This window comes from Mizuhopecten yessoensis, unplaced genomic scaffold (assembly GCF_002113885.1).
Source record: "Mizuhopecten yessoensis strain PY_sf001 unplaced genomic scaffold, ASM211388v2 scaffold6211, whole genome shotgun sequence".
Taxonomy (NCBI): domain Eukaryota; kingdom Metazoa; phylum Mollusca; class Bivalvia; order Pectinida; family Pectinidae; genus Mizuhopecten; species Mizuhopecten yessoensis.
In genome coordinates this window covers 260,829-277,527 of record NW_018406436.1, presented here as the reverse complement: position 1 = coordinate 277,527, position 16,699 = coordinate 260,829, and the positions used below count along the sequence as shown (strand labels likewise).

Genomic DNA, 16,699 nt, shown 5'->3' with positions numbered 1-16,699 from the left:
GAAACTGGATGTGGTAAGGCATACAATAGCGTTAAGTCTACCGTAGTTAACATCATGTACGGTATATCTTATTTTAAGCAACAGCTGCTATGTTGATCCTAGGTTTTACGGTCTTGCCAGTTAGAGAATATTGGTTTTCTGCACCTGCCATTGAAACACTTCTTTCTTTTCCTTTTTTTTTCTCCTGTCTTTTTTTTCGTGGTGTCTCTCCAGTCATTTATCTTTATATGACATTATCTGTTGAAAGAGAACCCCCAATTAAAAAAATTACTTTAATTGAATAATAAGAAGAAATTCATTGTTCGAAAAATATACACATTACAAATAATTTAATTATGAATTAACCAGTACTCGTCTAAATCAATGGGTTTTACGGACCTGTCCTTCTGTTTCAACAGAAGTTAAGACAGTTTGTGCTTCGGACAGATTGGTTCCAAGCACAATTGATAAGTGCTAGAAGGACGGGACAGCTGTATGTCTATAACCAAATTATAAAGGTACAGCCACTTGTGTGTTTCACCTTCATCTTAAAATACTCTTTCAGTCTGGTACTGATATTGAGGAATAAATGATATATCTTTGCTTAATATTTTCTTTCAATTTACGTTTAGTTTATTTCGACAATTAAATACATTGTAGTTTCTTATTTGGCATTTCCATGAAATAGTTACCTTAAGTCAATAATGTAAACGTTGCTTAAAGATGTCAACGCATTACTTAAAGAGGCCATGCAAACCGCCCGTTTTAACCAGTGTCTCGCCCATTACCACGTGTATTTACCTACCGAACAGGTGTCCATCCACTGCTACGATCGACAGAAACGACTTTTCTGTCAAAACCTGTTTTGCAATATTTTTAAAAGAAGTGAATGTAATTTGATCAAAATGATGATTACCGGAATACATTAAAACTTGTTCACGTTGCTCATAATTTTTAATTTCCCAAATATCGAAAGGTTCCTTTTAAGTTTAAAACTCAGTCTTGCAATCAAATAATTTAAAAAAGAAATCATGTACGGCACTTCTGATGCAGTTAGTGTAGAAATTTAACACAAGTTATCTGAATAGATTGCCTTAAAGTGGGGGCTTCATAGATAACCCCGCATCCTAGTTTTTTTTCGTTCAAAATGAAACGGTGACGCATCGCCTGGATTGTACTGTCGTATCAAATCGTATGTCAATACAGGAAAAGGAAGCAAATGCATGTATATACTCCGGACATTGTGTATCGTAGACAAAGAAATTCAAACCGAGTTCACCTTTTATTAAGTTTAACAGGAGGCTTTCCTGAGTGTTAAACTATAGCAATTTCTCCGTCTGCATCATACAGGATCAATTGGTTATTTACCTCCCATGCTTTTTAACTTTGTAAGATAAGTTTAACGCTGGCATGAAATAGGTGATAAGGTAGTGACGTAACTGTAGTCATACTGCATAAATAAATGACGCATGGTGACGTTTTCAGAATAATAGGGCGCGTGTGGGTTGAATTTCCTTAGATGGCTAAAGATTAACGGTGGGCAAGGACATTTCATATTTATCAGGCAAAACTAGGAAGGCAACTTAAAAGTGTGGTAACAGTTATCAGTTAAGAGATGATTTTACTCGAAATTAATTTCTTCAAAATGTTCATTTTTAAATAATCTGCTTTACCTCCGGACAGCTCATGTCACATATCCGTCAAAAATAGTCCAGGCGCGTGTGCACGTTTGCTGAAAATAAACAGAACTATCCAGCGCGATTATTCTGTTTATCTTTTGTCAAGGTCGTAGTGAATCAGCGTTGAAATCTAATGTATGAAATCGTGAAAGGTTAATAAAAAGTTAACTATTTTTAGTACTTCAAATACAATTTGAATAAACAAGACCTTAAAATAATTTCATTTCGAGATGACTCAATATATTTTGACATCAATAGATAAAAAAATGATGGATTTGTTTACCTATTTAGCGATTATATTGTATAAAAACGCGCCATTTATGATGTTTTCGTTTAAGTGGGTAGTTATTTAAAACTGGCTCTTGTAGATAACTACTCATTAAAAAATATTTAACACGCTTAGTTCTTTATATGTGGATGCTTTGCAACGTTTTCAATGATAATCACTCATGTGTTACGTCTCCAGCTGTTTACTATTAAGATCAGTTTAGATTATAAATACCTTCTGGCGTTTTATAAGGTAAGACCAACGCATGGCATCCTTTTTCTCGTGTGAAATCAAGTCGTTTTACATGCAAACTGATGACAAATGTGTGAGAAATGCATGAAAAAACAAGCAATGCACAAATACTTCAGTCGCAGGCTAAACTAGGCCATACAATTTAACTACTGGTCATTATGATATGGTATCTATAGAGCTCAATATGACATTGTATTTGTTCTACCGGTACTTATTTAAATAAATTGTAGGTGTATAAACAACTGATATAACATACTTTCGTATACAGGAACAATAACACAAATCAATGTACCAGCAACATTCAGGAACAGCTCCCCCTGATTTGGTGTACATGCAGATGCAGAGAACGTAGGTGAACGTACAACCACTAGAAATTGAGGGGGTCAGGTTTCGGCAACGACAGAAATATACATTAAAAGTGCCTTATTCAGCAAAGTGCAAATGTGCTTGCGTAACTTCCCAACAGAGCCGTGTAACGTGAAGCAGAGAATTACAACTACCGTTGTTAAGGACTTTGGTATGTCCCGGCCGGGGGACAGAGCCCATTGCCTTCCTCACCTTGGCGAACGTTCAACATTTAAGCCAAAAGTGATGTGTTGCTAAGCAAGGCGCTAGGAAATGAAAGGTAGTAAGAAGAAGACAGAAATATAAAGAACTCAAATATTGCAATGGGCACAAAAGCAAAGCCCAAATTCTGCAGGTGGGCGTGGGGGCACATCGGTCGCCTCTTACAATACATGTGAAAACAGCAGGTGTATTCATTTCTCGCTTCCCGACCTGCATGTGGTTCCCTAATGCCTTGCTTGGAATTTACTCGCTTTTAGCCTTAATAATGACAGTTACATAATGTACCAAGTGGGGTTAGGCCTTAATAGCGGTAGTTGCCATTGCCTCGCTTTACGTTCAGTACATAGGGTGATCGCAACAACTTGTGTATCTTTCGTCAGAATAATGTGACCGGGTGGAACACTTAACCGGATGCCTACGACATGGTTTTTCAGTGAAATAGCACTCTAAGTCGGCATGAGATATGTGCTAACAGAAGAATGCATATACCCCAACATACCCTGTCTCCAGCATACATACGCACATGTGCGCATGCATGAGGCACTTCCTCTATGACTCCTGTTCGACTGCACTCTAATTTTTCGAACATACAGTAACCTCCCCTTATATCCGTTTTTCAACTACTGTAACTGTAGTTCGGCTATAGGACATTTCCGTTGACAGCGTAGCTCATTCAACTGGAGCGACAGTATAACAACTCTATTTGCAGAGTTCGAATCTCTGTCTGGCCGCGATGACTACTTTTAATTCAAAACACCGTTCTGTTTATATTCTGATTATTTCAGCTTTATAATTTTTCATAAAAATCCCCCAACGTATGATTGTTTTTCTGAAATTAGTTTATTAAAGCTGTAACCATGCCGGAAAAACAGTTCTAATGCATAGTAACAGTTTTTGGAAGTTGGACAGATATCCTTCGATGACATTTAATATTAACAGAGGTCAGCAAAGTTTTTTAATAATTTCATGTAATTGTTGCCTCTGATATTGGTACAGAAGAATCTTTAGTGCCGATGAGAATTTTTGTTTGTTTTTATCATGTTTCTCCTTTCGTGGTTGAAAAGGCTATCTAATTCCATATATGTATTAATACTATAATATATTTTTGCAGCATCTTTATCTTATTTTAATTTCATACATTCTATAATATACAACACTTCACAAATTTGGTTAATTGATTTCGGTATCATTTTTTTTTTTATTTCACACTATATTAGTGTATATTCTGTAAATTTTTACTCTTTGCTGTACAAGTACTGTATGTTTATCCCACTTGACAGTATTTTATTCATAAGTCCTTAATACACTATTTACTATGTCTTTTATTAACTTACTCTGAATGCTACATTGCATAAACTTTATTTTGCATTTATTCAGTAAATACTGTCTGGGGGACCTATATTAATCTCTTTCAGACAGTGTAGGCTATTTTAATCAATATAGGCTATTTCAGATGGTATGGGTTTTTTCAAATAGTATACGCTATTTCACATAGTATAAGCTATTTCACATAGTTTAAGCTATTTCAAATAGGATTCGTTTTTTCAGATAGTATAGGCTATTTCGAATAGTATTCGCTATTTAGATAGTATAGGTTATTTAAAAAAAGTACAGGCTATTTCAGGTTATTTTAAATAGTATAGGCTAATCCAGATAATACACGCTATTTCAAATAGTATACGCTATTTCAAATAGTATTCGCTATTTCAGATAGTATAGGCTATTTCAGATAGTATATGCTATTTCAAATAGTATATGCTATTTCAAATAGTACTCGCTATTTCCGATAGTATAGGTAATTTATATGCAAGATCACACAATTGTGTTTTTCTAACGAATCAGAAAGCACGAGTTTATTGCGCGGACGAATATGTTTACGTCCGCGCAATAAATGAGTGCTTTCTGATTCGTTAGAAAAACACAAGTGTGCGGTCTTGCTTTTATCACATACCTTCCGATTTTGGTAGAGATCGATACAAAGATTTTATAAACTTTGATATTTTTTGCAAATACCGGGAACTTATCAGTTCGCCATGACAAGGGAATTCCCATAATACAACATACCGTATTGCACATGTGCAATACAGAACGTTGTATTTCATGGTCTGAAAAATGCTTGCTTTACTATAACAAGATTCAACAGGTATGTGATAAAAGATAGTATACGCTATTTAAGTAAGAATATGGTACTGCAGATAGTATAAGCTATTTCAGATAGTGTGTGCTATCTCAAATAGTACAGATAGTACGGTAAGGTGCCTCGCTAGCCGTGATCACTAGCACGCTCAGTCATTTCTACTGTGTGCAATCAAGCGTGAGCTTCATACCTCTCAATTCAATTCAATTAGTTTATTTTGTAAGTCTTACGACTTATAAGATACAAAACACAATAATAATACATATTAACAGGTTAAACAGAGTAATGATGTACAGGAGAGTGATAATTGTATGTAATCGTATCAGATTCAGATTGTTTTATTCCCTGTGTAACACACATCGGAGAGTAGCGTACAAATAGCACAGTATATTACAAATTTACAATGATACATGTATACAATAATATTCATTAATCTTGCAGTACTTCAAAATGACATATAATAAGAGACAGCATTTTACACTGCAATACACCAACATCGTAAGGTTCCGATACAGTGCAAGCAAAACAATAGTATAACTTTCAACGACGTACGTTACAGGTAATGATAACTGGATTAATATAGTTACATATATTGTATCGCACATATGTCACGAATAAATACTCTCTGGTAGAACAGTAAAAAAAAACCAATAAAATACACTGCCATAGTGTAATAAATACCATGTTACACCCGACGTTAGTGACAGTGATATTACGATATAGAAAATACTCGTCGATGTTTCGAAGTTGTTAATTATGATTAATTTACCATATAATTTATATCACATAGGAAAGGAAATGAACGGGCACAATCACCTTTTTGTTACACTATATACACATAATACAAATATCTTATCAAATATGGTATACTGAAATGAACATTTACAGGAAAAATGAGATAAAATATTATACAGTGTTATTACGACGTTTTAAACTTAAAAACAGGAATTTTCCTAATTTATTTAATTCCTTAATGTTTTGAGTAGTAAATAACTGTATCAATTTGAAAACACTTGGTCGTTTGTAATAAAAAGGCTTAATAAACTCGCGCCTTAAGTCGTTATAAAAGTTACACTTTAATATAAAATGAAATTCGTCTTCAATATCATTAGAGTTACATAAGTTACAGAATCTTTGTTCTCTAGGAAGGTTTCTATATCTTCCCTGTTCAATATTTAAATTATGAGAGCTAAGTCTAAAGCGAGCTAAAGTCTTTTTATATGAATTATCAATTGGTTTTATTAAATATGATTGCAAAGAAAAATTGTCTATTAGATGTTGATAAAGGAATCCTTTCGGAGTTGTTTGGATATTAGTTAATATTTCCTGCCGGTAAAAGTCAAAAAGTCTTTGCTCAATGATTGTATAGATATTTCTATCATTTCTAACATTTTCCCAAAGGTAAGTTAAACCTAATTTGTTGAGTTCTGTGCGGATATCAAGAATCCAATTATCATGTGATAAAATTCTTTCCTCGTAACATGTTTTTGAAATGCAATTATTCGAAGTTTTTAATTTTAACCAATATTTAAAAACTTTCAGTTTTCTACATGCAGACAATGGTAATCTTCCTAACTCACAATAAACTAAATTATTACACGTACTCTTCTTGACTCCGAGTAGCCTTTTACAGAAATGTATGTGTATCTTTTCAACATCAAGAGCTTTATGAAAGCCCCATACTTCTGCACTGTAACTTAAGACGCTATTAATATAAGTGTCGAATACAGAACATTGTGTTTTGATATTGAAATTATGATTTTTGAACTTGTTACAAAGCGCATAATATGCCTTATTACCCTGATCTGCAACATGCTTTTGAGTGACATAAAATTTACCATTGTAATTAAAGAGCATGCCTAAGTAATTAAACTGGTCGACGACTTGGAGCTCTTTAGTGTCGTAAAACCATTTTTCGTTGTTTCGTATCCCGCCACCATTCCTGAAAACTACTATTTTCGTCTTATCAGTGTTCAAATTGAGTTTGTACTTGTTATTATATGATTTCAGAGCTTCCAGAATATGTTGTAACTTTTTCTGGCGTTTCTGCAAATAGCACCGTATCGTCGGCATACATTAAAAGAAAAATGTTAATTAAATTAATTTCAATAGATGGACAACCTTCTTTTATAAAATGAATTTCACAGTCATTGGCGAACATGGAGTATAAATGGGTGACAAAATTTCACCCTGAAATAGACCGATTGTATTTGAAAAAAATCTGAATACAAACCATTGTGCTTTACACATGACTTAACTGAACTATACAACGATTGAATGATATCATATACACATACACACACACAAGAATGTGATAATACTTTAATGACTGAGAGCGCTTCTTAAAAGCAAATCTTATATATTAAACAAGATTACACAAATCTTTTACATTATTATCACTGAGCAATTGAACAAGTTTAAGTACACTGGGACGACTAAAATAATATGGCTTCAGGTATCTCACCCGTAAATCTACATAAATAGGACACTTACGGATGACGTGAAACTCATCCTCAATATCATGAGTATCACATAACGTACAAACTCTATTGGACCTAGCTAAATTATTGTATCTTCCATTTTCAATATTGAGCTTAAACAACTGATCACTAGGTTCAGGAAGTATTGCAGACCAAAAGTATCTACTAAATGCTGATACAATGTTCCTTTGGGGAATTCTGTATTTTAGACAAAATTTCTTGTACATGTATATCATAAAATTTGTGCTCTATTAAGTTATACACAATCTTAATTTCATAGGAGTTATTCCATAAATACCCTAATCTTAACTTCAATTCTGATTGTATATTTATAATCCAATCATCTTTATCTAATATTCTCTGTTCATAACATGCTTTCAATATACAATTGTCTGTTTCTTTCACTTTAACCAAGTGTTTCAATATTTTCATTTTCCGAACAATATACATTGGAAGTCTACCTTATTCGTAATATACAAGGTCATTACATGTATTTTTACCCACACCTAGTGTTTTTTATAGAATATGTATGAACCTTTTCAACTTCTTAAGCTCTGTGAAAACCCCATACTTCACTTGCATACCCCAATACACTGCTTACATAAGTGTCGAATACAGAACATAATGTTTCAGTTTTAAATTTACCGTTCTTTAATTTTTCTTGATAATGCAAAATAGGCTTTCTTTCCCTTTTCTGCTGCATGTTGCTGAGTTTTATTGAATTTTCCGTTAAAATTATTAAGCATACCTAGATAAGTGAATTCATTTACAACTTCTACTTCGATATTGTCATAAAACCATCTTTCGTCCTGTTCTGTTAAGAGTAAGCTTCCATTCATTATTATACAAACATAAAGCATCTAACATAGATTGTAGAAAATGTGCAGAGTCTATCGTTTCTGGCTATATTTCGGTGTCTTCCTGTCTCGATTGTTAAAGTATGGACAGACAAGCGTAACATTGTTAAAGAAATTCTGTACTTCATAGGAATATATTTGCTTAAATAGTATTGAATCGAAAAATGATTTACAATATGCTTATATAAAAGGCACTTAGACGACGACTCTAACAGACCCCTTAAGTCTTGCAGTGCACGGTCGAATATCCTTCGACTTATCAGCTTTAAAACATTTTTGTAATTAATTGTCGATTGCCTCAACCATATGTCGCCGAAACCAAGTTCGAAAAGTAACTGCTTGACTTGGTTTACCCAGTTAAAGCATGTGTGAGTATTGTTGCCTAATAAGAGTGTATATGCACTTTTTACTATACAAGTTTTTGAATCAAGTTATTTAAACCAGAATTTTATCATTTTATATATTTCCGTAAGTATTCCAGAGGATAACGCCCGATTCCAAAATATACCATTGCACTACTATTTTTTTTACTTTTAGGATTTGTTTACAAAAATGTATGTGCACTTTTTTAATGTCTAGACGTTTACTGGCTCCCCATACTTCACTGGCATAAAAACAATATACTGATCACATAAGTGTCAAATAGGTTTAACAAAGTCTTCACATTTAGATTCAATGTTGAACATTTTGAGAATAAGGCAAACATGGCTTTGCGCCCTTGTTCCGACAATTTTTTTTTGCATGCAACTAAATTTATTATTAAAATTAAATTTAACACCAAGGTATGTGAAATTCTCAACTATTGCGACAATTTCACCATTTAGGTACCACGGTTCATTATTTCTCACCTTTCCGCCTTTACGGAATACCACAATCTTTATTTTGTCTGTATTAATGGTCAGATTCCATTTCTTTGAACTTGCAATCCTTCAATAGATTCAGAAAATAGCACCAAGTCGTCCGCATATAGCATTAAAAACAGACTCAGTTCTTCAAATTCATAGTGATTTTTACATTTGGAAATAAAAAACGATTTAAAGTCGTTAATATACATAGAAAAACGTATACGTATCGGCGATAAAATTTCGCCTTGCATTAAACCGACATTATTGTCAAAGAAGTCCGACAATCTTACTTTGAACTTGACACAAGATTTAACTTTAGTATATATAGACTGAATTACATTTAACAGTTTGCCTCTAACCCCTAGCTTGGACAATTTGTACCACAAAATTATTCTATCAACATAGTCAAAGTCTTTCGGAAATCAACGAAACAACAATAAAGACGTTTATTTTTACTAAGTGATTTAGTGATAATTGAATTAAGAGCAAAAGTAGCCTCCATTGTGCTTAGTCCGGGTCGAAATCCAAATTGAGCATCGGCTATTACGTCTTATGCTTCTGACCATTTGATCAATCGTGAGTTCAATACTGACGTAAAAAGTTCACCGAGACAACTGACTAAGCTAATACCTCTGAAATTATTCGGATCAGATTTATCCCCTTTTTTGAGTACTGGTGTTATAATACCAATAAATAGCCCATTCGGACGGGAAACAGCCAGAGTTTAATATATTGTTAAAAAGATTACATAATACCGGTAACAATAGATCTTTACCAACTAAAAAACATTCATTCAATATTCCATCAAGACCATGCGATTTGTCCTTTTTTAATTTATTTATACATATGGTAATTTCATTTGTTGCAATAGGACAGTCTAGCTCATCATGAAGCGGTACATTATCATCAGGATCCAGAGTTATATTCTCATCAACATTGTCGTTATTGTCTATATTACTGTCATCAGATAAGTTTTTAAAATGGTCATATATAGTTTAATCAATGCAGTGTTTTTTAGATGTTCATAATGTGATTTTTTCCCAGACGTACAACACATAAACACATAGGTTGTCTCGGGTGGCCTAATACAACGCTAACAATTATAATCTTAACATTGACATAACTTGCAAGTATCATCACCCATAAGTACTTTTTTGAAACAAACTATATAAGACCACATGTCAATACTATACATGATAAAAATAGAACACGGAAATTCCATTTGAAATCTGAACAACGGAGCCACTCTACGCTTAGTAAGTATGACATAGAAAAGAATATCACTAAGTGTAATGTATTTTGCAATGGGCACCTGTTCACAGTATATTCTAATCAGGATCGATTTTATATAATTGTACAATTCAACCAATATACCTGTATCATCACAAATCGTTAGTGTTGTACATGTACGATGTTTTACCTACTTTCGATTTCACAGAGTAGTTTTATGTAGCATTAGTTAGAAGTCTTCTTCCGTATTACAGTTTTAATTTAAAAACGAAACAATTACATAAGTACACTATCCGAGCAGATACCCCGTAGTATCCAACTGTGAGCCTGAAAACGAACCAATTACTCAAGGATAATATGCGAACAGTGATTCCTTTCTTCAATATTTATTTTGTATTTTCTCTTTTAAAAGAGATAACTCCTTGTAGGTATATGTTGTATCACGTACATAATCAGAATTTATTTTAACCTCTTGGGAATAAAAAAAAACCTTCAAATTAATAGATAATTTTTTAATCGAATATAACCGGAGAGCAGCCAAGTCTATTTTTAAATGCATTCACGTAAACATTACACACACGGAAGACGTTACTTGTAGCTATTAATAGAACGCCTAATTAAACGTTACTTGTAGCTATTAATAGAACGCCTAATTAAAAAAAAAAAAAAAAAACCTTTTAAATAACATCACACTTTACAACTTTGGTGATAGGCACGTCTATATCTGTCTGCAGTTTTGAAATACTCTTTTTAACTTAATTAATTAAGAAAAGAAATCGCTTTCTTCTTTTTATCCCAATTAAGAATTTATAGAAATACAATTTCCCTAATCGAAATGTATTTAGTGAAATGTTCTTCTTTTCGAATCTTACAGAGAGAATGGAATTTATGGAAAAGTCTTTTCAAACCAGTGATTTATTGCAATAAATATGCTTACCTAAATGTTCATATCAGGGCATACTGTACAGTATAGGTTTACTACTATTATATCGTTCTCTGAATTATTCCTAATGGGGGATATAACAATATAACTTCTTAGAGACATTCCTATCAACTACATTTTATCTGTGATATGCCATTTAGAAGGTAACCTGATATGGTTTTTGATTTATATTTAAAGTAAAAATGTATGTTTCCATTGCTTAATATAGTATAAGAAGATGTAATTAGGATTAACCAAATGTTTGCTTTTTTATTATTATTATTATCATTAAAACGCAAGACAACATTGAATATATCCTTGGACAGCCTCATTCTTACTCTGTATCCTTATTTTGTTTTCAGTGTAAGGAGAAAGATGGCGTCAAGCGTTGAGCAGAAAACCATCAAAGTGGTTTCTGATAAAGTTAAGAGTATGGAGGCTGAAATGGTTCTCGAATTGAGTAAGAATATAGCACCGACAAAGAACATAGAAACCCAATTCAACAATTTACTCTATTTCTTCAGAGTGAATCCATTAAGACCAGTAGAGCATGATCAAATCGACACCATTCAAAAACTCTTTACAGCATTAAGAATGTACAGAAAAATCGACTACGGAAACTATGATTTCTTTAACGAGAAATTAAAACTGGTCAATCCACTCATGGCTTCCTATGTGGACACGTATACTGAACAAATACGGGCAGAAATGAAGAGGGGCATGTCCGCTACTTGAGATCCAGAGAATGGTAAGATAGAACAAACATCAACATCATATTAAGTGCAACAAGTGTAGTTATTTATAACAATGTATCAATTTAGGTCACCATTTACAGTATCAGATAGTTTAACAGTACCAAGGCATACACAATAATGATTAATTTACTACACACTGTACGATATCATTTAACTAGCCTATCATATATACCGTAACAGTACATGTAGGTTATCAAACAGCGTACCATACACGTATCAATGAGTAACCGTGTATAATAGTATCATTTGGATTACCATACAAAGTATCAATTATAGGTAACGATAGTACTGGTTCGAGTCCTAGGTGGGGCAATCGTCATGTGCTAGTCGCTGGTCGATGGTGTTTCTACGGGTACTCCGGTTTTTCCTGTACCACCAAAACACGGCTCGTCTTTAAAGCACAAACAAACGAAATAATACCAAACCATACATATATAGAGTAGGAGCCATTAGTTCACCACATGGAGTAATGTACCGTTTACTGATGTACCTGAGTCTAGTACCCTGTACAACGTACCCGTATCCCGTGCCCCGTACCCTGTACCCCGTACCCCGTACACTATACCCTGTACCCTGTTACCGTACCCGTACCCCGTGCCCCGTACCCTGTACCCCGTACCCCGTACCCCGTACACTATACCCTGTACCCCGTACCCCGTACAATATACCCTGTACCCCTGTTACCGTACCCGCCCCGTGCCCCGTACCCTGTACCCCGTGCCCCGTACCCTGTACCCCGTACCCCGTACACTATACACTGTACCCTGTTACCGTACCCGTACCCCGCGCCCCGTACCCTGTACCCCGTTCCCCGTCCCCTGTACCCCGTACCCCGTACCCTGTACCCCGTACACTATACCCTGTAACTCGTACCCCGTACACTATACCCTGTACCCTGTTACCTACCCGTACCCCGCGCCCCGTACCCTGTACCCCGTACCCCGTACCATGTCCCCCGTACACTATACCCTGTACCCCGTACACTATACCCTGTACCCTGTTACCTTACCCGTACCCCGTGCCCCGTACCCTGTACCCTGTACCCCGTACCCTGTACCCCGTACACTATACCCTGTACCCCGTACCCCGTACACTATACCCTGTACCCTGTTACCTTCCCCGTACCCCGTGCCCCGTACCCTGTACCCCGTCCCCCGTACCATGTACCCCGTACACTATACCCTGTCCCCCGTACACTATACCCTGTACCCTGTTACCTTCCCCGTACCCCGTGCCCCGTACCCTGTACCCCGTACCCCGTACCATGTACCCCGTACTCTATACCCTGTACCCCGTACACTATACCCTGTCCCACGTACCCGTACCCCGTGCCCCGTACCCTGTACCCCGTACCCTATACCCTGTCCCCCGTACCCCGTACACTATACCCTGTACCCTGTACCACGTACCCGTATCCCGTGCCCCGTACCCTGTACCCCGTACCCCGTACCATGCACCCCGTACACTATACCCTGTCCCCCGTACACTATACCCTGTACCCTGTTACCTTCCCCGTACCCCGTGCCCCGTACCCTGTACCCCGTACCCCGTACACTATACCATGTACCCTGTTACCGTACCCGTACCCCGTGCCCCGTACCCTGTAACCCGTACCCTGTACCCGTACCCTGTTACTGTACTCAGAGACGTATATACTGTAAACATTAATTTAACTTTGTATATCGTAGTAGGTGAGAGGTATATCACCTCTAACATACTGAACTACAATGTAACAACGACTAGCACTTTTTGTAAGATTTTCAAATGTTTTATTTATATTTGTTGACACGCATTATAGTTAACAGATATAGTACCTAGACACTGTACACTATACCCTGTACCCTGTTACCTACCCGTACCCCGTGCCCCGTACCCTGTACCCCGTACCCCGTACCATGTAGCCCGTACACTATACCCTGTACCCCGTACACTATCCCCTGTACCCCGTACCCCGTACACTATACCCTGTACCCTGTTACCTTCCCCGTACCCCGTGCCCCGTACCCTGTACCCTGTACCCCGTACCCTATACCCTGTACCCTGTTACCGTACCCGTACCCCCTGCCCCGTACCCTGTACCCCGTACACTATACCCTGTCCCACGTACCCGTACCCCGTGCCCCGTACCCTGTACCCCGTACCCCGTACCATGTACCCCGTACACTATACCCTGTCCCCCGTACACTATACCCTGTACCCTGTTACCGTACCCGAACCCCGTACCCCGTGCCCCGTACCCTGTACCCCGTCCCCCGTACCCCGTACCCTGTACCCCGTACACTATACCCGGTACACTATACCCTGTACCCCGTACACTATACCCTGTCCCACGTACCCGTACCCCGTGCCCCGTACCCTGTACCCAGTACCCCGGACCCTGTACCCCGTACACTATACCCTGTACCCCGAACACTATACCCTGTACCCTGTTACCGTACCCGTACCCCGTGCCCCGTACCCTGTACCCCGTACACTATACCCTGTACCACGTACCCGTACCCCGTGCCCCGTACCCGGTACCCCGTACCCTGTACCCTGTACCCCGTACACTATACCATGTACACTGTTACCCGTACCCGTACCCCGTGCCCCGTACCCTGTAACCCGTACCCTGTACCCGTACCCTGTTACTGTACTCAGAGACGTATATACTGTAAACATTAATTTAACTTTGTATATCGTAGTAGGTGAGAGGTATATCACCTCTAACATACTGAACTACAATGTAACAACGACTAGCACTTTTTGTAAGATTTTCAAATGTTTTATTTATATTTGTTGACACGCATTATAGTTAACAGATATAGTACCTAGACACTACACACCGGCGGTTGCAATGCAGTGTTTCTTTCTACACAAGTCTCAAATCCATATCATCTTCCTAGTTTAATGATATAAAACATCTGTTTACTCGGTATCGAAGCTTATTTCTGAATGATACTTTTCTTAACTGTCTTTGAACAGGGAGACGGTCACACGGTAACGAAAGAGGATGTGAGATCGATCTTACCATCAGGAAGTTTTGAATGGTGGAAACTATGATCGAAGGGAGATAATTCCTCCTTACTTTGGCACATCTTGCAATGTCAGAAAAGTAACACTTGCACAGATTACTCGAACGTGATACATTGATGAACTACGTCAATTTATGTGGTACGTTGTACATTTATGTCGAAAGATTAATACTTTTCATAGTGAAGTTTCTTTTCCTAATCTACTAAAGACGACAATATATATATGTATATACGTTAGATTTTTTCTTTTTATAATATTTCTTCGTCCTTAAGGATCATTTTTCTGCCTTTATAATACATATATATATATATATATATATACTTGGACAGTGCTCTCTTCGCTTGCACACATATGTGCTTCTTTAAATTACATTCTGCCGATCATAATATAAATGAAATATGTTGATTTTTCCGTCATTTTATTTGTTCGTAAAACATTGTTTGTCATGTTCCACCTTGTTTTAGATCCGGCTGTATATTGTCTGTAACTTTGCATATTTGCAATGGAACATGTATTCGAACGTGTAATATTTGTAGGAACCTATTTTTAACATGGTGGTCATAAATACAATGTATGTATAATCAATACATGGCAAAATCCCCTTATTTTTTCTATTATGTTCAATATTCTGACCGAAACACGAAGATGAAAAGCCCTGTAACAAATCCAACGTCCACGCTTCATGACAGAGACACAATTCATTATCACTTCCATATACAATTCAACGTTTACTCTTATGGATGCAAGGGACATAACTCTTCCACAGCTATTGCCATACCAAGCAATCGATGTAAAAACAGTTGCAACTTCTACGAACTTAAGATATTAGATACCGAGGTACTCAAAAACGTGCACATAACTCCCCTTTAACCGATGCTGTATAGATGTGTACGTAACAATATACGTTACCGGTGTATGACACAGAGCCCGGCGTGGTATTAGTACTACTAATTATTCCAGTTGAGTGTAGTTCGGTTGTAAATTGTAAATTTAATAAAAAGTTTCTTTCAAATTGACAATTTTTCAAATCAGTTAAAAATATTTCTAATATCCTAATTTACATTTAATTCTATGTCCATGAAGAATTGTACTAAGTCAATCTTGCAATTAAAACATGATATCGATTTTAAGTCGGTTTTAATAGCTCCTTAGAGCTAATGTTATATTGTTATACCATGTACCGACTCTAAATAAAACCTTTGACTTTGACATTGACTTGATTTTAAGATACAGCCTTTTTATTTAATAACAAAAAGATCGTCCAGTTTCTATATTAAATCAAATTCGTGTATTTAAAAGATACATGAGACACACATGACCCAACTGACCACCAGCAACGAACCAATCAAAACAAAATTGCGTGAAGTTGGCTCAGCATTCAAAATCTGAATGCCGAATGTCGTATGTCGTGCCGTTCAACTTTCAAAGTCTATATGTCGAATGTCGTGTATGTCCAGTTGTTCAATATTCAAAATCTGAAGGTCAAATGTCGTGCCGTTCAACTTTCAATTATATATGTCGAATGTCGTGCCGAGCTGTTCAACATTCAACCTGAGGGTCGAATGTCGTTTGTCAAGCTGCTTAACATTCAAAATTTTAATGTCGAACGTCGTATGTCGAGCTGTTCATGGTTTCCCCATTACGGAAACACAAGTGACCAGAATAGGATATCAGAGGAATCATTTTAACCCTTTCACCACTGTAGACCATGAG

At 36.5% G+C, this 16,699-nt stretch overlaps 1 long non-coding RNA gene across 1 annotated transcript; it reads left to right on the top strand.

The window, feature by feature from the left end:
• The first annotated feature begins 10,268 nt into the window (after positions 1-10,268).
• On the top strand, positions 10,269-16,201 carry LOC110451814. The gene is made up of 3 exons (XR_002463105.1): positions 10,269-10,320; positions 11,579-11,964; positions 14,936-16,201. It is a non-coding gene; the product is annotated as an uncharacterized LOC110451814 (long non-coding RNA).
• Positions 16,202-16,699: the final 498 nt, after the last annotated feature.